This window comes from Macaca fascicularis, chromosome 18, assembly GCF_037993035.2.
Source record: "Macaca fascicularis isolate 582-1 chromosome 18, T2T-MFA8v1.1".
NCBI lineage: Eukaryota > Metazoa > Chordata > Mammalia > Primates > Cercopithecidae > Macaca > Macaca fascicularis.
The window spans coordinates 81,260,571-81,281,782 of record NC_088392.1 but is presented as its reverse complement, the minus strand read 5'-3'; the positions used below and the strand labels follow the sequence as shown (position 1 = coordinate 81,281,782).

At 51.8% G+C, this 21,212-nt stretch overlaps 1 protein-coding gene across 17 annotated transcripts in view; it reads right to left on the bottom strand.

Annotated features, from left to right (window-relative positions):
* Positions 1 to 14,940, bottom strand: part of LDLRAD4 (low density lipoprotein receptor class A domain containing 4) — a 449,266-nt gene extending 434,326 nt beyond the window's left edge. For 6 of the 17 annotated variants that reach the window (XM_005587261.5, XM_074022995.1, XM_074023003.1 and 3 more), the window contains exon 1: positions 13,578 to 13,803. The gene's annotated coding sequence lies outside the window, so the exon portion shown is untranslated. Of the gene's footprint in view, positions 1 to 13,573; positions 13,804 to 14,530 lie in introns of those variants that run through there. The other 11 variants (XM_045377669.3, XM_065533564.2, XM_045377677.3 and 8 more) reach the window with 3 other exon arrangements.
* Positions 14,941 to 21,212: the final 6,272 nt, after the last annotated feature.

Sequence of the window (21,212 nt, the reverse complement as noted above, 5' to 3'; positions counted from 1 at the left end):
GGAGAGAGCGGGAAGCTGCGAAGCCAGTGTGAACGGCACACACGGCTTCCACTTGGAACGCAAGCAGGGGATCAGAGGACTTGGCAGCCAGAGCCGCAGACGACAGTGACTAGCTGAGCTGGGGAAAGATGCGGCAGCAAGAGGTGACACAGAGGCTTGTGGAGCCCAGCGGCAGCCGGGAGCAAGGGCCACAGCACGGGGCAGCGGGAGCCGCCCACCGGACAAGGCCAGGGGGCAAGGAAGGCGATGTTGTTGAAAGCGGAGAAACGGAACTGAAGTCACCTCGCGTTCACAGCCGCACAACTTGTACCAGGACAGAAGTGCAAACCGTGCCAGGCAAAAAGGGGCACAGGCTGCAGACAGAGGCGGGAGGTGAATGGGACAGACACGAGAGGGGCCACACTGGTGGACCCACCCCACCGCTGGCACCAGGCCGAGTCTCTGCACCGCTCAGGACCTAGGACACACTCCTAAGTCCCACAAGAGTGCCCAGAAGATGCTCCTCTGAGAGGGAGGAGATGAGAGCAGGCCCCTGCGGTGGCCCAGCCTGCGCCGTACTCAGGCCACACTCCATCCTGCACGGCCCACCAGGAGAGGCCTTCCCGGGTTGCCCCTTCAGCCCCCTTGATGTAACTATGTGTATCTTTGAATTCTGTTTCTAGTGCTACACCCCTGACCTCCCAAAATGACATCGACTGGGTGGGTGCCTGCTCAGCCACCAAGCTGCCATCCCTGGGACCAGTGTCCTTCAGGAAACAGCCCGCTATGTGGCTTGGACAACCACTGGGCATCACTTTCCAATTAGGTTTCACACATCAAAATAACATAAACTCTGACCTGAATTCCCCATTCAGCTAATAGCCACATTAGAGAAGAAACAAATCCATTAATTATACTTCTATGTACATGTCATTAATTATTTGTTCCTCAAAGCCAAGGAACATGAAATTAGATGTTGTCTGTGAAAAGCTTTAAATAGTTACACGTTTTGCTAATAGAAGGCAGATTATTCCCATGCGAAAGTGATCAACCTGGCTTCCTGGCGTGAACTGCATGGAGTATGAAATTTAAGCATTTTGTGAAATGTAAACAAATATCAACTATTAAAGCACTGTGGTCGAGACAGAGCTCCCCGCTGCAAACAACTGGGTATGAAATCCAGGTAGGTGTTCTAACGGGCTTGTTTTTCTTTACCATTCGTGGCTGGTTGATTTGGTTTTCGACAAAGACGGGAAGAAACACTCCACACCAGGACCAGACTCACACCCCCTCGCGCAGGGCTGCAGTCCGGGGGAACGGTGACCCAGAGGGCAAAGGCCACCCGACACGCTCACCAAGCGTAGTGCCCCGCGCCCGGCTCACTCGCGCTCCCAGCCTCTGGCCTTTCTGCGTATGCCCACCTTTCACACAAGCCATGTGTCCACTGCCATTTCTTCTCCAGCAAAACCTGTCCAGACCCCCCTTGCCCTTCTCCCTCCCACTTCCTCCCGCAGCACCTGCCGTTGGCCTCAGCCACAGACATCCACATGCCTCTGAACTTGAAGACGACGCTGCCCGTGGCGTGCATTCCACGCAGGCAGGGAAGGAACCTTCACTCACCCCTGCAGCCCCGCAGCACCTGGATGTCCGGAATGAGCTTCACCCAATGACAAGTCTCCATTCTTATAAATGCATGTGGGCCCTAAAAGGGTGCCCCTGCTCCGAGCATGGATAAATAATCTCCCCTCCTAAGGAAGATTTCTCACACAAATAAAGCAGAGTCCCATCAACATTTCTGATCACCCAACTGGTGGATCCAACCCCTCCCCGACCTGTGTCAGGATTCGCCCTGGAGGGTTCAGATAGGACGGACCAGGAAGAGGAGCCTAGCGGAGTCAGCGGCAAAGGAGCAGATACCATCCGTGGATTTTGGGTTAACAACAACTAAAAGGAGCCTAGCGGAGTCAGCGGCAAAGGAGCAAGACATGGTCCGTGGATTTGCGTTAATGACAACTAAAAGCTACAAGAGTAATTTAGAGTCTGAGTTTGAAATTTCAGGCATTGTAAGCAGTAGCATCTACCCATGACACCCGCAGACACCCTCCCACCTCTTCCCCCACCTGCGGCCATGCATGGCCTGCCCTGCCTTCCCCCGTCTTAACACATATTCCCACTGCCCGCCTGTGGGCCCCCAATTTTCTGAAGCATATACTCCTACAAGCAAAAATGTCTAAGCACACAGGTCATGTACATTTATTTATAAATTATATACATATGCTATGGTAATAGTACATTGTACACAAAATATACAAAGTTTGAAACAATAAAGTAAAAATAAGTATGTGTGCTCTAGTATTTTCTCGCTGCAACCCACTGACCTAGTACACTCTTTCCCTGTTGGTCCACCTGGAAAAAAAAAACTGTTCTTACACTAAGTCTCAGCCCAAGGTCTCCATCTCAGTCCAGCCGTGCTGCTGTAACGAAATACCTTCAATGGCGTCATTTAGAAACAGCAGAAATGTGCTGCTCCCTGTTCTGGTGGCTGGGACGTCCAAGATCAAGGTGCCGGCAAATCCGGTGTGTGGTGAGGGCCCATTCTTCATAGATGGCGCCTTCTGTGAGTCCTCGCGTGGGGCAGGGGTGAAGAAGCTCCTCCGGCCTCTGCTATAAAGGCACTAATCCCACACATGAGGGAGGAGCCTCGTGACTAATCCCCTCCTAGAGGCCCCACCGCTCAATACTGTCACAGTGGAGTTATGTTCCAACTGAGGAGTTTCAGGGACACACAGACATTCAGACGACAGCATTTGGCCTCCTCCATGAAGTCTCCACTGATTGACCAAAGCACACAGAGCCCTCAGGAAGTCAGGAGACAGCAGGTCTACTCACATGTTCCTCTGTCTCCCTGGTGCATCGTTAGCCCTGTGTGGCAACCGTGGGCACACCTGTCTTCCACCGGTTTGGGGACAGAGCCATGTCTTTATCTAGTGCCTGGTGCGTGGATCCTGAGTGCTCCATAAAAATGCACAGAGGAGGAAAGAGTAGAAGGAGAAGGAAGGGAGGGAGCGAAGGAGGCGTCAGAGCCACCACCTCTGGGCCTGGGGGCCTCACTCTCCTCCACAGCTAAAGCCTTTCTTGAAACACTGCTTAGTTCAAGACGTGATTGTAAAACCACTCGTACTTGCTAATTGCTTCCGCCACACACATTCTATCTTCTCCTTGGTTTCTATGTCCCCAAAAGGTGGGAACTGGGTCTCTGACTGTGCCAGCGCAGGGCACATGTCTCACGAGTACACACGTGGCTCATGAGGTGCCTTTTACTGAGACTCACTGTGGTAGCTGGCCTGTCCCACCTCATCTGCTTACATATGATCTTCTCTAATCCTCTCAAAAACCTACGAGGTGGGCAAACAGCTATTTCAGAGAAGGGCGAACTGAGACCTAGAGTCAGTGACCTTTCCCAGGTTGCACGGCCTCCGAGGGGCCCGACAGCACAGGGGCCCAGGAGGGACGGCTAGAAGGATGACTGGGCAACTGCCCATGGCCATGGCAAGCCCTCAGGAAGCCAGGACGCAGCGCGTTTACCCGAATTCTCCCAAGCACACGGCGGTTGATGCAGTCCCCCCGTGGCGGCTGACACACAGGCCGGCGCTTCAGCCTGGACGCTGCCTCCTCGGTAGGTCCAAGGGGAACAGCTTCCTCCACGCAGATGGCAGAACAGAAGCCATTCCCTCAAACACAAATGCGCCCCGGCTACAAAACTCCAACAAACAATGTTACAGCAACCAAAGGACGAGGATTCACATGAGAGGGTAATGCCCCAAGAGCCCCATCAGACAACAACTGCTCTGCTTCATTTAAAGTTCAACTTTATCAGAAAACAAATGTCAAGATTTTTCTGGACTAAACTTACTACATATAGCTATTTGTAACTGTACATAGACAACATTTATTTATTATTTTTACATTACTCTTCAGATGAAAGACTGCAAAATCCCGGGACATCTAGTTTAGAAGTAAACAATCTTGAACGTCATATTCAAACACCAATAGGAGGAAAGCTAAGTGTTTTAGAGGCACAATTTTAAAAAATTTTTTTGTAGAGATAGGGTCTTACTATGCTACCCAGGCTGGTCTCAAACTCCAGCCTTGTGCCTGGCCTAGGGTTCAAGATTTATCTTAATAGCCAAAGTAGCAGAAAAACAAATGTTCAATCAAGCCAACCAACTGCCGACATTTCCCCGAGTCCTGCACACATCGTGTCCAGAAGGCCCCTGTCCCCACCAGGAAAGCAGGGACTGTGTTGCAGGAGCAAGCCAGACAGCAAGGTCAAATCAGACAGAAATCAGTCAGCTCTGCACGCCCCAGCCAGTAACAAACACAAAAACACAGGTGGATCTGTCAGGCACCCAAAGCCCCCTGGATCAATGGCAAGCACCGTCCCAGTGACATCAGAGCCACCACCTCGCTAGGGAAAATGGAGAACCGCCAAGGACGACAGCAGAGGCGTGCTCCCCCAAAGACACTGAGGGACCCCACTGGCCAGACCACTGGAGGACTGCCACCCCATTAGCAGCCCTCGGCACACTCCATCTCCACTCCGCAGGCCTCATCCCATCTCCAGCCTTTTGGAATCCATCTCCAAGGTCTTGGCACTGCCACAGGTGAGGGCAGGTGTGCACCTGGGACAGAGTGTGGTGCTGATGACAGGCCAGGCGGAGCTGAGAAGGACCCAGTCTGCAGTCTCAGCCCAGGGAGATGGGGCACAGCATCGCCAGCTGAGCTTCTGCCACCTGCACCTGCAGTGCCCAGGCTCACACACCTAGGCACCTCCTTGAAAGCTTTGGCACAGAACACAAAACTGTGCTATATTCAGGCTCTGTGTCCCCACCCAAATCTCACCTTGAATTGTAATCCAAATCGTAATCCCCACGTGTTGGGGGAGGGACCTCATGGGAAGGGAACAGATCATGAGAGCGGCTCCCCCGTGCTGTTCTCACGATAGTGAGTTCTTGCGAGATCTGATGGTTTTATCAGGGGCTTTTCCTTTCTTCGCTCTGCCCTTCTCTCTCCTGCTGCCAAGTGAAGCAGGACAAGTTTGCTTCCGCTTCCGCCATGACTGTAAGTTTCCCAAGGCCTCCCCAGCCATGTGGAACTGTGAGTCAATTAAACCTCTTTCCTTTACAAATTACCCAGCGTCGGGTATTTCTTCATAGCAGCATGAGAACGGACTAATACACGTGCCCACCAGGTCCTGTGGGGCCCACTCACCGTCCACCAGGCAACGCCAGGGGAGGTGCATCCCCAGCACACGAGAGAGCAGGTGAGCGCCTTGCATAGTACATGGGGGTCTCCCCACCTGACACGCTCAGGTGCCTGTGAACAAAACCACACTGATCATGACCAGGCCTAGAGAAAGTGGTGCCATGCTGCTCCCTCCAGCACGGTAGGCACCCTCCAGTCCAGCCGTTTCCAACCCCTCAATGAAAGACTGTCTTTAGTTAGTTCATCACCACCTAGTAGAGTGATTTTCCATCTCTCTCAAGCTTTACGAGCAACAGCTTAGGAGGTCAGAAACTGTTCAGTGGTTGCAGCTCTGGAAGGGCTGATGCCTTGGAGGAAAGCAGATCAGCACATTTGCAGAGGAAGTGCAGGTCCTCCACGGACGACACAAGCACGGAATATGGAGGATCATGAATTTTCTGTCTGCCCGTGATGAATTTTCTGTCTGCGTCCCTAGGGGCAAGACTAGCAAAGAACGTGAGGTCCAATAGGGGTCATTTGAAATGAAGAGAAGCGACTGAACAAGGTGGGGTGGGGCTATCCAAACAGCCAGGTGCTGACTCCACCCTCTCCTGGCCCTCATTCTCCATTGCGAGTTCAAGGCTACCCCTAAAGAGGGAGGATGAGGAGGCTGGGGGAAGACCAAGAGCAGTCTATACCCATCATATCCTGTAATTTGCTTAAAAGACACATTATTAGAATGTTTACTGCCCTGAACCTACCTGAGTAGAATTTGATTCTACTTTTACTTAACTTGAATTTTAAAAAGCACAAAGGTCTTACCCCACCTACTGAGATCATCCACTGACATTACGATGTTTGGCCTTAACAAAATTCTAGCAAACAGCAAAACTCTTTTCATCGATGACCCAGATGATACAAAGTCAGATTTTCAAAATAAAAAGATAGGAAAGAAAATTTAAACATCGTATCGTTAGGAAGAAAATTTAAACATCATATCGTTTACTGCCAAATTTGCAAAGCTTTTTTAAATAATACTCGGCATTGACAAGGGTTCAGTCACCCTCTTGTCTGTAGGAATGTAAGTTGCCTCTCCCATTCTGAAAGCTCCATCTGGCAATATTTTTGGAGGACACTTAAGAGTCTTATACCCCCTAATTTCCTTTTTAAGAATCTACCCAAACAATTAAAAAAAAAAAAAAAAAGTTCAGGCCAAGCACAGTGGCTGACGCCTATAATCCCAGCACCCTGGGAGGCCAAAGCGGGAAGATTGCTTCAGCCCAGCAGTTTGAGACCAGCCTGGGCAACATGGTGAAACCCGGTCTCAACCAAAAAAAAAAAAAAAAGCAAGCGTGGCAGCATCTGTAGTCCCAGCTACTTAGCAGGCTGAGGGGAGAGGATGCCACAAGCCTGGGAAACAGCAGTTGCAATGAGCCAAGACCACACCACTGCACTCCAGCCTGGACAACAGAGCAAGACTCCATCTCCATTTTTTAAATTATAAAGTTACATAATACATTTCTAAAAAAAAATGTTTAAAGAAGTTCAATGCAATCGTATTTGTAACAGAAAACTGGTAACAGCCTTGATGTCCTAAAACTGGTTTTAAAAAAACAACAATATAACCATAGAACAGAATATTATACAGTCCAGAAGTGGGATTTTGGAGAATATTTAAATCACATGAAAAACGTTCATGAAAGAATGTTAAGCTTCTTAAAAAGTACATAAATTACTTTCTAATTAATCAATGAACCTGGAATCTACTAACCTACTAATCATCTCTAGCAGTGAGATCATAGAAAATTTCAGGGATTTTTATTTTCTTCCTTCTTTCCCTATTTCCTAATTCTCTTCAGTACACACGTAATCAGGAAAAGACGACGTTATTTGTCCCACAGATACCGCCAGGAGCAGCTACCCCAAAACAGGCCTCGCATCTTGGGTCCTGACAATGTGTTGCTGCTGAGAGCTGCGGACCGAGCAGACAGGGCCCGGACCAGGACAGTCTCTCCAGAGACTGTCTCCAGAGCTGTGAGGGACACCCTTTCCTGCCTGTGACTGGGGACCAGTCTGCAAAGAGCTGACTGTCCTGCTAGACTCATGATATGTGCATCTCTTGGGTCCTCCCTTTAGGTCCCACAATCTCGAAGATTTAGCTTGTCCAAGGTGGACAACACTTCACAGGATGTACAAGTCAATATGCATTATTCATTTACCTACACCCCATAGAGCACAACAGAAATTCTTGGCCGGGTGCAGTGGCTCACACCTATAATCCCAGCACTCTGGGAGGCTGAGGCCAGCAGATCCCTTGAGGTAATGAGTGTGAAACCAGCCTGGCCACCATGACGAAACCCCGTCTCTACTAAAATACAAATAATAGCTAGATGTAGGGGTGCATGCCTGTAATCCCAGCTACTCGATTTAGGAGGCACAAGAATCGCTTGAACGTGGGAGGCGGAGGTTGCAATGAGCTGAGATGGATTGCACCACTGTACTCCAGCCTGGGTAATAAAGGGAGACTCTATGAAAAAAAAAAAAAGAGAGATTCTTAAAGATGGGATAACTTTTTTTCATTTTTAAAAAAACTGTAGGCCACGTGCGGTGGCTCACGTTTGTAATCCCAGCACTTTGGGAGGCCGAGGGGGGCAGATCATGAGGTCAGGAGATCGACACCATCTTGGCTAGTACGGTCAAACCCTGTCTCTACTAAAAATACAAAAGAATTAGCCAGGCGTGGTGTCACACACGTGTAATCCCAGCTATCTGGGAGGCTGAGGCAGGAGAATGGCATGAACCCGGGAGGCAGAGCTTGCAGTGAGCCGAGATTGTGCCACTGAACTCTAGCCTGGGCAACAGAGTGAGATTCCATCTCAAAAAAAACAAAAACAAAAAGAAAGAAACTATAGCGCTCTTTGTCCTGGGACGAACTGGATCCTCCCAAGTGAATGGACAGCTGGCGGGGGCATTACCAGCACACACCCCCAGACCCAGGCGGTTAGCTGCTCCCAGGAACCGGGCAGTCACACCCCACCAGGCTACATCGAGAGGTGCCACGGGGAGGCTGACGGAAGCGGTTCTAAGGACCAGTGCAGAAGAAATATCTGGCAATACCAACACTCCTACTGATTGTTGCTCTGTCTTTCTCTCAAGGAACTCAAGGGATAAGGTGGGTAGAGACAAAGCTGCCATGGTCCAGTCCTCAAAACTGAGGCTCTTGCCACAGGCAAGACAGGCAGAGAGCAGAGACTGGGGTTAAAACAGGGGAGGGAGTTGGAGAGGGAGGGCCACAGCGGAGAGGCAAGAGGGACGAAACCCTGAACTTGCTGGCTGGATAGAGTCCCAGTGGGACCTGTATGGGGACAAGAAGAGAATGGTACCCTGCCGGCAAGCGGTCCCAGATGAAGCATTCCTGACCCAGGCCCCACCTCATTTAGGTCCCGGAACCTGGAGCCACGCTGCCTAGGCCGCTCCACCCTTTATTCACACGGTGGTTGACTCTGGGCAATGTCTTGACGTCTCTGTAACATGGGGATGGCAGGAGGACCCACGTCACAGGCCGCTGTGAGGATTAGATTAGTGAGTCAGTGTATGGCAGCCCTCAGAACAGAGCCTGGCACACAGGAGAGGCATAGGAGCACTTGGAGCTGCTGTTATTATCTGCCCACGTGCCCTGGTTAGAGGTCAGGGAGCCCTTCGGAGAGCAGCCTGGCCTCCTACAGCCTCTCCGGCGACTGCCTTCGGAAGCAGAGACTTTCCAGCGGAAATTCCCGTGCAGCTCTGTGCACAGGTTGCTGGTCCCTGGGGCCACGGACTCTGAGAACAATGCCTGGCTGTGCACTGCCGGCCCAGCCCTCTTCTGGAGAATCCCAGCAGCCAGGCGGGCAGCACACCAGGAAACCACACGACGTGGCAGAAAGCCTGCCCTCTGCAAACCCCAGAGGCAGGAAGTCGAAGCACATCTGCACAAAGTGCCCTCCTGACACCTGGCGTGGAGGATGGCCAGCCAGTGGGAGTGGGAAGGATCCCTTTCTCTCAAGGCCTACCTTCAGGAGATTGTCTAGGTCCTCAGAGCAGATGAGGGCACACACACGCCACTCACACCCACCCGCTTCCCTACCTTAACGCCACTCAGTCGTCCAGTCCCCAAGTCCCATCCACAAAGAGAAGAGCAAATCATCTGGCAGGGGACCCCGGTATGAGGCGGCTTTGTAACATGAGCTGTGTGTCCGCAAACAACTAGGGCAAGACCATTAAGTTCATTACACCTGTCACTCTGCCAGCTGAGCTTCCAAATTGCCCAGATGAAAGTACATTATGCCCAAGGAGTGCCACCCAGGCCCTCCCAGGCCAGTACAGGCTTATCTATCGCAGACAATTTGTTCTCAGTGTCTGCACCTGCAGAAATAACACAACTGTAAACAGCCTGAAACTTGGCTTTGAGATACTTTAGGCCCTGGGCAGCCAAGCACAAAGTTGAGGTCTCCAGGGAAGAAGCTAGGTGCCTGCTTTCCCTGCTCGGAGGAAGAACGGGAGTGTGGACCAGAGGTGGGGCCAGCGCAGGGGAGAAGGCGGAGCAGCCTAGCAAAATAAAGGACACAGAGTTGCTCCTCGGATTCTACTGCCCTGCAGTAGAGCCAAAAATAAAAGCAAGGCACATCCTTCTCATTTCCGAACCGAGGCACAGCATTCTAGGCGGCAGGCAGAGGCCCTCTGCGCAGCTGCCTGCACACCAGGCCCATGAGCGGCGCCCAGCCGGCCGCCGGCTGCAGAGTGCGTTTGCAGTGCAAGCGTGTTGCAGACAGCGGTAATTTATTTATCCCTGTCATGTAACATTAACAATCTGTCTGGAGCTTGGCAAGCACCAACTTGCACTGTCACATAAACTGTCTGACAAACTTAAAGTTTCGTAAATGCTTCTCTTTTTCCAGCAGACAATAAAGCATCCTTTAAAAAAAAAAAAAAAGTTGTCATCTTTTCTGTTCCTTTTCTCTCTTCCTCTTCCAAAAAAAAAAAAAAAAAAGGAAGAAAAAGAAAAAAGGCAACAACAAAAGAACCCATGCAAACAGAAATGATCCCTCAGCAGGACTCTTAACCCTGAACCGCTCGACATTTTTCCGATGCCAAGTAAATGAGTAAATAAATGGATGGGGGGAGTGACGTTGTAGGAGACGGTTGAGAAAGGGGTACAGAGGAAAATCTGCAAAACAAAAGTACAGTCATTAAAAATTAATAAAGGGTGTGGACATGCAGACCCCACCCCCGTCTGCTCATGGGGATTGAGCCAGACACTCTGTGTCCTCGTTAAGTGGAGTCTGGCAGGCTGCCGGAGTGTTAGTGGGTTCTGGGAATGCCAATATATTAACCAGAGGACTTTTTGCATACCCTTTAGAGTTTTTATTCTAGAAAAGTCAACCATTTGGCACAGTGCAGCATTATTTTTGTCCGGGAAAGCTCGCAGCTGCCAATCAAGGGAGAAATTATATCTATGTTCTTTGTAATCTCCAAGACCTATCTGGAAAACAAGCTTGGTGGAAAGAAAAGTCTTCACAAAAACAGCTTAAAAGGCCAAAGTACCATTTTTAGTGGGAACTCAAAGAAAAGCAATCCATTCTTAAATCACACGGATATGTGACAACACAGACATCAATTTCAATTCCTCCTGTGATGGAAAAAAAAACGACATTACCTGGAAATTCAAAGCCAATATTTTCAGAGTAATTAATAGTACAGGTACTAGCTTCAGTCCTTTCCTTGCCTAACAACAAAGCAAACAATGCCCCCAAAAAAAATCTCCCTAAAAAGTGGCAGGTCTTGTGGCCTAAATTTTCAAATAGTAGGCAGAACCTTTGCATTTCTATTTTGAAACTTAAGATTCACCTCCCATGCACACCCATAATATAGGTCAAGATGTAATTCCAGACTAACAGTTCGCGTAGGCAGAACGTCCCTTTGACATCAGAATATAATGGCTTCCAGGAGATTTTTTCTGAGACCTAAAAAAAGGAAGACACAGAGGGAGATACAGAAGGAGACAGAGAGGAAGGAAGAAAGGAAAGAATAATTTTGGACTACACAGCAATTTTGCCGCTATTCACATTTAATATCCATGTGCCCCTACACATTCCGTTAAATATTTCCAAAAATGTTTCCAGGTTAAAATGGTATGCTCTTCTTCTACACTGTTTTATCACTTCTTGAGTGATAACTTATTTTCCCTTCTCTATTTAAAGTCTTACAGAGAAAGAAGGACACATCACAGAGATTGCATAAGCCCAGATTCCAAAGAAAGATGAGAAGAAACATGGCAAGGACTACCAGAAAGATCGGAGCAGTCTACAATTGCAAGGATCCTGCCCGGAGCCCTGAGGTGGCTTTGGTTTTGCGTGATGACGTACAGCAGTCGCCTCCCACACACCACCACAAGGAGACTTGATGCCGGTTACATGCAAAGAGGTCAGCAGCTCAGGGGTCTGTCTCTGCTGGACCGCCTGCCAGAAACTATCCACAAAGAGCAAAACTGACTCTCCTCTGACCTTGTTTCCCTATCAGACAGGGACGTTACCCTGCAGCAGCCCAGAGGAAAAACAGAGAGCGTCCCAGGAGCTGTGAGGCTGATCTGCCAGGCTGCTAAGTCAACCAAGACTACAGCACAGTCCCAAACTGTAAACACCTCTGCAGACGGGCCCTTGCTCTCCGCGTGCCAGGCAAGAAAACTATTCTTAGAACACTGTCAGCAGTTGGGGGAAAACAAGTATTTGTCTATGTATGTATATACTCCAGTGGGAGGGGGTGGGGTGGAGGAGTCTCAAATAAGGTGCCAACAAATTGGCACAAAATCCCTTAATAAGCAGCTGGCACTGGCTGTGTTCCACTGCAGGGCTGCGGTCTTGCAATCCAAGCCCACGAGAGGATTCAAGAGGCAGCCCTAAAAACCTGCCGGGAAGTCTTCTCCAATGTAAATACAAACCTACACGAACCAGGACCATGGCCAACAGTGGCAAGCCCTTCCAAGGGTAACAGCGGAACGTTAAGAAATTAGAGAGGTCTTTTAAAACAAGGGAGGAAGGTAGCTACAATTCCATTACAGCAAATCCCTTACTGGCATTTACATTCCCAGCCCTAACTCCTAACAGTGTGTTCAACGTCAATAGCAAAATGAAGCTCTTAAGAAGAATTAAGCTTTCAAAGATCATAAGGAAGTTAGCCCCCTGTTTTCAAAAGCACTGCTTAGAAAGGTCCATCAAATAACATTTCAAGGGTTGATGGGAAACCAAGTGTAATTCAATAAATATACATGGGTAATACTCAGATGTCCTCATTTGTCTATGTAATGACTCAGATTTGACACTACGATCTTTGACTGAACACAAAGACTGTATTCCAGAAGAACTGTGCAGAGTACAAAGGCAGAGTTACAGCTGACAATACACTCGAGTTAAAGACTCGAAAAGACAATACTCATATACAGAATTCAGACATGACTTGATGCACTGGCAGTCTCCCTGTGCATACTTTGCAGAACCTTCTGTCATTCAATACTCAGTCCTGAAGCTCCAGGGCAGATACAGAGACGAGAATGCCATTCTTGGCTAGCCAAACCGGCAGAAAGGGCCGTTTTTAAAGGGAAGCTTCCCAGCACTAGCCCTTCGAGAAGGCACCAACCCTATACCAGCCACAGGACCCTATTTTTGAGAGTCAGTGCTGCTCACCGTCTCCATCCACCTCTACTGCAAATAACTTACTAATACAAGCGCTCAGAACCCACATTCTGCACAGCTACTCTTACCTCACATCCCACAACGCCTAACACATAGTAGGCCCTCAATAAATATGTATTGCAAGGATAATTAACATTTAGAAAGCAGCGCTGGTCCAGGGATGAGAAGATGCCAAAATAATTAGAAAAGAGAAAAAGAGAAGGGAATAGACCAGGACAGAGGAAAAGAAAAGAAGTAAATCAAAATTATGCAATTCTAGCTAATTAAAAAATTTCGGGGGGAAAATAAAAATCACGCTAGTTCACGTGGCTAGGGGCACACAGCAATCATTCCTGCGCCTGGGCAGAACTAAGGAGCCCCGCTTGCTTTAAAGAGCTTCTCGCTGCCCTGACTGGCGACGAGGTGTCCCTCCAGGTAGGTGACCCAAGAACATGGTGCCCTCGGATGCGCCTTCTGCCGGGGCCGCCCACCCACCACGCGTCCCTGTCGTCCTGAAAACCTCTACCTCATCGGGAAAACCCCTCCTTTTCCAATTAAAAAAAAAAAAAGTTTAAAAACAAGCAAATGCCCTCTCCGCCACGACAGCGATTTAACCCACGCCGAGCCCACTGTCTTCCACCGCGTACTCACAGGGCGCGCCCCCAGGCCCACCGGGCGGCGCACCGGGCAGGGGTCCCAGGAAGCCTCCTGCAGGCTGCGCAGCGCAGACCCCGGCACAAAGGCAAGCGCCGGGCCGGGCTGGGTGCTCGTCGCTTCCTGTTTATTCCACGGTGAGGGGCAGAAAGAAATTCAACGCACGCCTGCTTCCTCCGCGGCTCTGAGACCCAGCCTGAGTGCAACAGCAGCCGCCCGAGACAATCGACTTCCCAGCCAATGCCGGGAGCTCCGGGCGGTCCCGCGACCGACGTCAACGCGCGCGCCGGGGACCCGGGGGGACCCGGGAGGACGCCGGGTGAAGCCGGCCCGAGGGGTCGGGGGGCGGGGAGCGCGCGGTGCAGGATGCGGAACTGAGGGACTGAGGGACTGAGGGGCTGCGGGGCTGCGGGGCTGCGGGGCTGCGGGGCTTGGCCCGCCCCCCTCCTTCCCGCAAACTCCCCGGCCAGATCCTGCAGGCTCTTCCCGCTTCCCGCTGACCTCCAGTCCCCGCCCGCCGCGGCGCGCCGAGGCCTAGGGGCTCCGAGACGGCTGGGGCTGCCACCCGCGCGCCCATCCCAGCCTCCGGGCGGTGCAGAATTCAATCTTGCAACCGCGGGACACCCGCGCCCCAGGGCACCGGGAAACAGAAAACGGGGTGGGGGTCGGCCAAGTCCCTCCACTGGCGCAACCCCGCCCGCGGGCCAGCGCCGGACCCCCGCCGTGCCCACGGACAAGCCCACCCGGACGCAGCCTCACAGACCTCGCGCGCCCGGCGCCCGGCTGCTCCCTCCGGCCCCCGCCGACGGCGCAGGCTCGCGGACGTCCAGTTCCCAAAGCGTCCGGTCCCCGAGTCCCCCGCCCCCCTCGGCCGCCCCTCCCTCCGGAGCGCCGCGGTGAACTTGGGCCAGAACCCGCGACCACGGCGGCCACCTCGGGTCCGCACTCACCTGGGCCGCCCCCGGGAGCGGAGGCGGGGACTGCCCGCAGTGCGGCTCCGCGGCCACCGGCCCTGCCGGCCAGGGGAGGGGCGCGGTGCGGGGCGCGGCAGGGGGCGCGCGGCGGGCCGGCGGGGAGCGCGGCGCGCCGGGGTTCTTTAAGAGCTGAGGACCTCACCCCCGGGCCTCCCCCGCGCTCCCCGCCCCGCTTCCACTTTCCCAGGCACCCGCAGCCTGTCTGGCGGCGGCGGAGGCGGAGGCGGCGGCTCCTCCGCGGCTTGCAGGGGATCCCCGGCCGGCCGCGGCGGCGCGAGGAGCGGGCAGGGCCAACGCACTCGCCTGCTAGTCCCGCCGGGCCCGGTCCGCAGCCTCAGCGCGGGGAGAGAGGGGACGCGGCGCCGCGGCCGCCGGGGAGGTGTCCCGCCTCCAGTCGCCGGAGGGGGGAGTGTCCCGCCTCCCGCCGCCGCCGTCTGTCTCCAGCCGTGACTGCGCGCCGCGGCTGTGTCTGTCTCCAACTCCTCCAGTCTCTCCTCCTCCTTCCCACTCCGCCGCGGGGACCCGGCGCACGGCCAGGCCGCGGGGGCCCGGGCCGCCGGGCGGGGGCTCGGGGTTCCCCGGCGCACGAGCCACGCCGACCCCTGCTGGGGGCGGGCCCGGAGGCCGGGGGTGGGCGGTGGGAGAGGTGCGCGGCGCGGAGGCCGCGGGACCCCGGGCTGCACTCCCGCCCAGGGCTCGGGCCCGCGTGGCGCGCGCCCACCGCCGGCCGCACGGGGAACTCCAGGTCGAGCGCGGAGTCCGCGGCAGGGGTGCCCGGAGGAGCCGGCTCGCCGCCCGCAGGCCGGGGGCGGTCTCGGGAGGCTGAGGGCGCGTTGGAGCACAGAGTACCTGGCGGACTGCGTGTGCACCACGGGCGCGGGACCTCGGGCAGCCGCCTAGAGATGCGCAGTCGGGCTGCAGGACACTTAGTGGGACGGGTCAGTGCTCGGGGAGTCTTGCGGAGCTCGAGGCGCCTCCGGACCCCACCTGGTCGCCCTCTTAATATCCCGCCCTCTTTTAAAGGAAATGGCTCCTACCCAGAAGGTGAGATGGAATCTTCGCGCTGTGACCCTTTCTCCTGGAAGGACCTACATCTGTGAAGACCATTTGAGACTTGACCTCCACCTGAGTGCAGACAAGATGCCATTTTGTTCGGAAGTACACGCATTGCCCCCAGCCAACCCTACCATGTTTGATGGGGGATTGGTTACAGCCGGAGCATATGGGCATTTTAACCCAATTTTATTATAGTCGACCAAAATTAGTTCGCCTCTGCCAAAATTAACCCCCTGCAGACATAGCAAAGCGCTCCACTAAGCAGGGGTTTCAGGCTGGGTTGAAGATAGATGCAGCTGATTAAAGGAGTGAAAGTTTTCAGCTGTCCCCACACCCCCCCAAAAAAGTTGTCCAGCTCATATTTCCATAATATCAGAGAAATGAATCTTTGGAAACCTACGTTTTGTCTAATTTGTCAGTGACTTTTTAGTTAGTGAAATGTTGGCGGAATTCAGCTTCCCTTAAGCCCTCAGCTCTCAGCTGTGATGGCAATTGCCGCGAGCCTTTGATCAGTGCTCACATGTGATGTAATAACAACTACCATTCATGGAGAGCTCTGTGCTAAGCGCTTTACATGGATTGTCTGACTGAGTCCTCACAATAACTGGGAGCTATTACTTCTCCATTTTACACATGAGGAAGTTGAGGCTAGAAGGATTTACTAATTTGTCCTCAGACCACAAAGAGATGGTTTTACATCCCTAACTAGCTGCATAGAAAGCTGGGAGCTGAACCAGCATGCCATACTGCCACCTACCTACAGCAGCGCTGGCAGAAGTTCTTCAGCTCAGCCAGCAGACCAGCCGGCATCTGCCCTGTGCCCGGCGCTGAGCCCGCTCCAGCTGGGAATGCCCAGATCCTGGTCTAATTGAGAAGCTTGTAGCAGGGGAACTTTGAACCTGGCTGCCTGGGTAAACTTTTTAAATGAGCAATAAGCCGGTAAGTGCTTCACACAGGTTATCCTAATCTGACAAGCACGTACCTAGTTTATAGTTAATGTCCACAGATGCAAAACTCACGTGCTTTGGGGTTGGAGAAGCTGCTCTTGCCCTCTTCAGGTAGAAAAAGAAATGACTTTTTCCGTCTAAACATCCCATGGACAATGAAGAAGAAAGATTTTTCCAAAACCACAAAACAATGTCTTCTATTTCACTGGCACATAATTTATCTGTGTCTAACTTAACCCCGTTAAATTGAGGCTGAATTTTAAAATTGTAATCTCAATTTCTACCGTTTGTGATGAATCTCAATCTCGCGTTGCCCTTTCTTATTTTATTTATAAATAGAAACTGTGGCTCTGTATTTCTATTTCTAGAAAATATGTGTCCCTGTGTTTTCTTTCTTTTTTTTTTTTTTTTTGAGGTGGTGTCTCGCTCTGCCGCCCAGGCTGGAGTGCAATGGTGCGACCTCAGCTCACTGCAAGCTCCGCCTCCTGGGTTCACGCCATTCTCCTGCCTCAGCCTCCCGAGTAGCTGGGACCACAGGCGCCTGCCACCACACCTGGATAATTTTTTATATTTTTAGTAGAGACGGGTTTTGACTGTGTTAGCCAGGATGGTCTCGATCTCCTGACCTTGTGATCTGCCCGCCTCAGCCTCCCAAAGTGCTGGGATTACAGGCGTGAGCCACCGCACCTGGCCTGTCCCTGTGTTTTCTACTCAGTCCTCCCTGTATTTGTTTTCCACTTCAGTTATTCCCTCGCACACCAGACACACACACTCTCCCCATAGCAGTGGAAGAGTTCGAGGTACTTAAACGTATGTTTGCTCTCTGTAAAATGCAGTGCAATTCTATACTGGCTTCATCCTGACCATTCGCTCATTCCAAGGGCCCAGATTGAAGCTCAGGAGAGTGGAGACTTCGTTTTGCTCCGTTGGTGGAGAACTCGGACCCCAGTACACGGAACAGTGCCTGACACAAGGGGCTCAAAGGGTTTTTTGGAATGAATGGCCCCTTAGGATTGGGATAGACAAGTAAACAATATTGAGGTAAAAATTACTAAAATTGGGTGGAAATCAACTGAAATTGGTTTCAAAGAGTGGGAGGTGAAAAAGATTGTTTTTCACTGTCAATCCCTTGCAGCCTATCTCATGTCACTTATACCCATACTTAGTCCATAAAAGTTTGCTAGTGGGTCATCTAAGGAGACATAGATAGAAAAGGCAAACATGAGCGAATGTTGAGAAAAAGTGAATTTGAGGGCCAAGTGACCTCAAGTTGAATGTGAATCTGAGAATACAATTTTGTTTCTTGGATCTCATGCATAACATTTAGATGAAATTTATCCAAAATGATTCATCCTATTCCTTGTACTCTTTAATTTACATGAGAAATAGAAGGAAATGAGAAAGATAAGTTTCATGTGAGTAATTCTGGTCCTGGAGAAGTGGGAGCCCCGCTCTAGATTCTCAGGACCAGAATCTACGACGAGCAGCACCCAGACCAAGGGTTCTGTCCCTGAGCCTTGATGACGTGTCCTGTGCGTTTTGCCCCGACACGCAGCGTCGCCACACCTCAGCGTCTCTCTTTACACTGGAGGTAATAGTTCCGACTTCGTGGGATCTTCTGTGACACTGGCCATGTCCCCATCTGCACACCCATCCCCTCCCTGGGATCCCGTGGCCCCCGCTGCTCCGGGACTCAACCTCGTTCACTTCCTTTGGGATTAGGTTGAAAACACACAGGATGGAAAGAGAGGTGCTCTGCAGGCAACCTCTGCTCTCAGCCTCACTGCAGGGCTTTCTCCTTGAGCAAAAGCCACAGCACCTGCTCCCTCCTTAGGGGCTGGGGAGAAAAGACAAAGGGAAAACACAGCAAGAAAGAAAGAAATGTGTGACCTCAAAGGCAATCCAGCCAGACATATGTGTGTATGGTATCTACACATTACATCAGTGAAAAATGATGACGCCATCTGGGCTGTGACACAGGTACTGTCAGATCTCTCACAAATATTACGGTAACTAAAGGTTCTCCAGCCCTGCGCAGACTTCCCGCGTCTCAGTCTTTACAGCCACAGCTCTAACTGTCCTGTTGCCAACATGGCCCCCAAGTCCCCTGTACCCCACAGAGCATCCCAGGGTGGCTGAGTCGTCCCTGAGCTCTGGGTCTCTGAGGCTGCAGTGACGGCAGCTGGCATGAGGTGGCCTCTGAGGCCTCCCTTCTGAACTCTCCATTTCTCCCTGACACACGGTTCAGTCGGCTTCCTACTGGGGTATAAATTGCCAGCTAGTTAAGTGTTGAGCAAGGTACCTGGCCCAAAAGGTAAATAAATAAATGTTTATTTACTTCTCAATAAATCTTAGCTTCCTTCGGTCCTTTTCACTGCCTTGCAAGCAAGGACGAGCTCTGGTGACTTTACACTGTGTCCGCTGAGCCCTGCAGGTCCCATGCTTCCCAGAATTCCTTCCCTGCAAGGTTCCAGGTCCAGTTGGCTGCAGAGAAAGTTGTGTGAGATTTGGAAGGAGGAAGGCAAGTCACCGTCTGCAGCGTCTCGTGGGGTTCCAGGTGCTGTGAAGCCCTCAGCCCTCCTTTACCTGAGGTCCCCTTGTCCCCATTGGGCCTCCCCCCCGAAGCATCCCCAGTCCCGGGTGAGGAATGTGAGAAGGGCACCTGTGGAGAAGGACACCTTCCTTGTCCTCAGGTCACCGGCATCCCTGAGGTTGACGAAGCATGAGACGTCCCGGGCTGCCCTGTCCTCGTGGGCTCCAGGTGTCCCCGTGAGTGCAGTTTGTCCTTACTCTGCCTGTGGGCCTGCCAGTCCCAGGGCCACGGCCTCCCACGGCTTCTCACCAGCCACAGCGACCCATCATAAATCCCTGGTCCCAGGCTGCTTTCAGAGGCTCCGCTCTTTCATCAAACACTGACAGAGGCAGGATCGTGTGCCTCTGCATCTCCCTGTCCCTCCGGAGAGGGGTCATTTGTAGAGAGCATAGCAATGTGGCTTTCCTTACCGGAACGCACTCCATAGGAAAAGGGCGAATTCCTTGAAAAGTTCCCTTACAGAAGAAGATACTTAAGTAGCCAACAAACATGGGAAGAGGCGCTCAGTTTGCACTGAACTCACGAAATAGCACACCCACTAGAACGGCTGAGGTTGAAAACACATTCACCAGGGCAAGGAGTCAGTAGGACCTGCATCCCAGCGAGTCTCCTCCTACAAGGGCACAAGAGGACTGAGGGCCGACGTCCTACAAACGGCACCCACAAGGAACTTCATGCTGACTTGCTCAAACGCAAGAGAAAAAAACTGGAAATAACCCGAATGTCCATTAGGGGATAAAAAATAAATAAATTTTGGTACTCCCGTATAAGGGAAGATTACAGAGTAGTTTAAAAACCATGAAACTAATGAGCAGTGATGTTGAACTTTTTAAAATATGCTTGTTGGCCACACGTGTCTTCTTTTGAGAAGTGTCTGTTCCTGTCCTTTGCCCAGTTTTTAATTGGGTTACTTATTTTTTTCTTGTCAATTTGCCATTATCCTCAGCAAACTAATGTGGGAACAGAAGACCGAACACCTCATGTTCTCACTTATACGTGGGAGCTGAACAATGAGAACACATAGACCCAGGGAGGGGAACAACGTATATACTGGGGTCTGTCAGGGGAGGGCGGGGGTGGTGGGAACAGCCTTGGGTTAAATAGCTAACGCATGCCGGGATTAATACCTAGGTGATGGGTTGATGGGTGCAGCAAACCACCATGGCACACGTTTACCTATGTAACAAACATGCATGTCCTACACACGGACCCCGGAACTTAAAATAAAATAAATTTTTTTAAACCTGTGAAACTGCTGGTATACACAACATGGATAAATGTCACAAAAACTTATTTGAGTGACAGAATTCAGGTGCAAAAGAATAGTAACATATGGTTGTATTTGTGTGATGTTCCAAAACAGGAGAAGCTAACTGACGATGACGGAAGTTAAATCTGTGGTCACTCGGGATGGTAGTGGGAGGGAAGGGGCAAGAGAGCCTTTGGGGGAGAGGGAAATGATCTGTCTCCATCTAGTGTGGTTGCAGGGGTATATGCAGATGTAAAAACCACTAACTGTATGTGAACTTCATATACATTATATTACACACCACGTTTTTAAGGTTTTACACAAAGGGAACTCTTGGATGTGGGAGGACTTTGTAAGGTGGGGTCACTCGGCAGCAGAGTCAGCTCTCTCAGGCGGGGAAAAGCAGAGAGGCAGTCTGCCCACTGGAGGAGACTCCCCAGACACCTCGCAGGCCTCCCTCCCTCCACAGGGAAGGGCTCAGCTCACTGCCCTGGGCTGAACGAAGTGCCGCGGAGGAGGGCCCGAAGCTCATTGTCCGCAGACACTCACACTGCACTGAGGCTTTAAACCGCATGTTTCCAGGCCGGGCGCGGTGGCTCAAGCCTGTAATCCCAGCACTTTGGGAGGCCGAGACGGGCGGATCACAAGGTCAGGAGATCGAGACCATCCTGGCTAACATGGTGAAACCCCGTCTCTAAAAATACAAAAAAAACTAGCCGGGCGAGGTGGCGGGCGCCTGTAGTCCCAGCTACTCGGGAGGCTGAGGCAGGAGAATGGCGTGAACCCGGGAGGCGGAGCTTGCAGTGAGCTGAG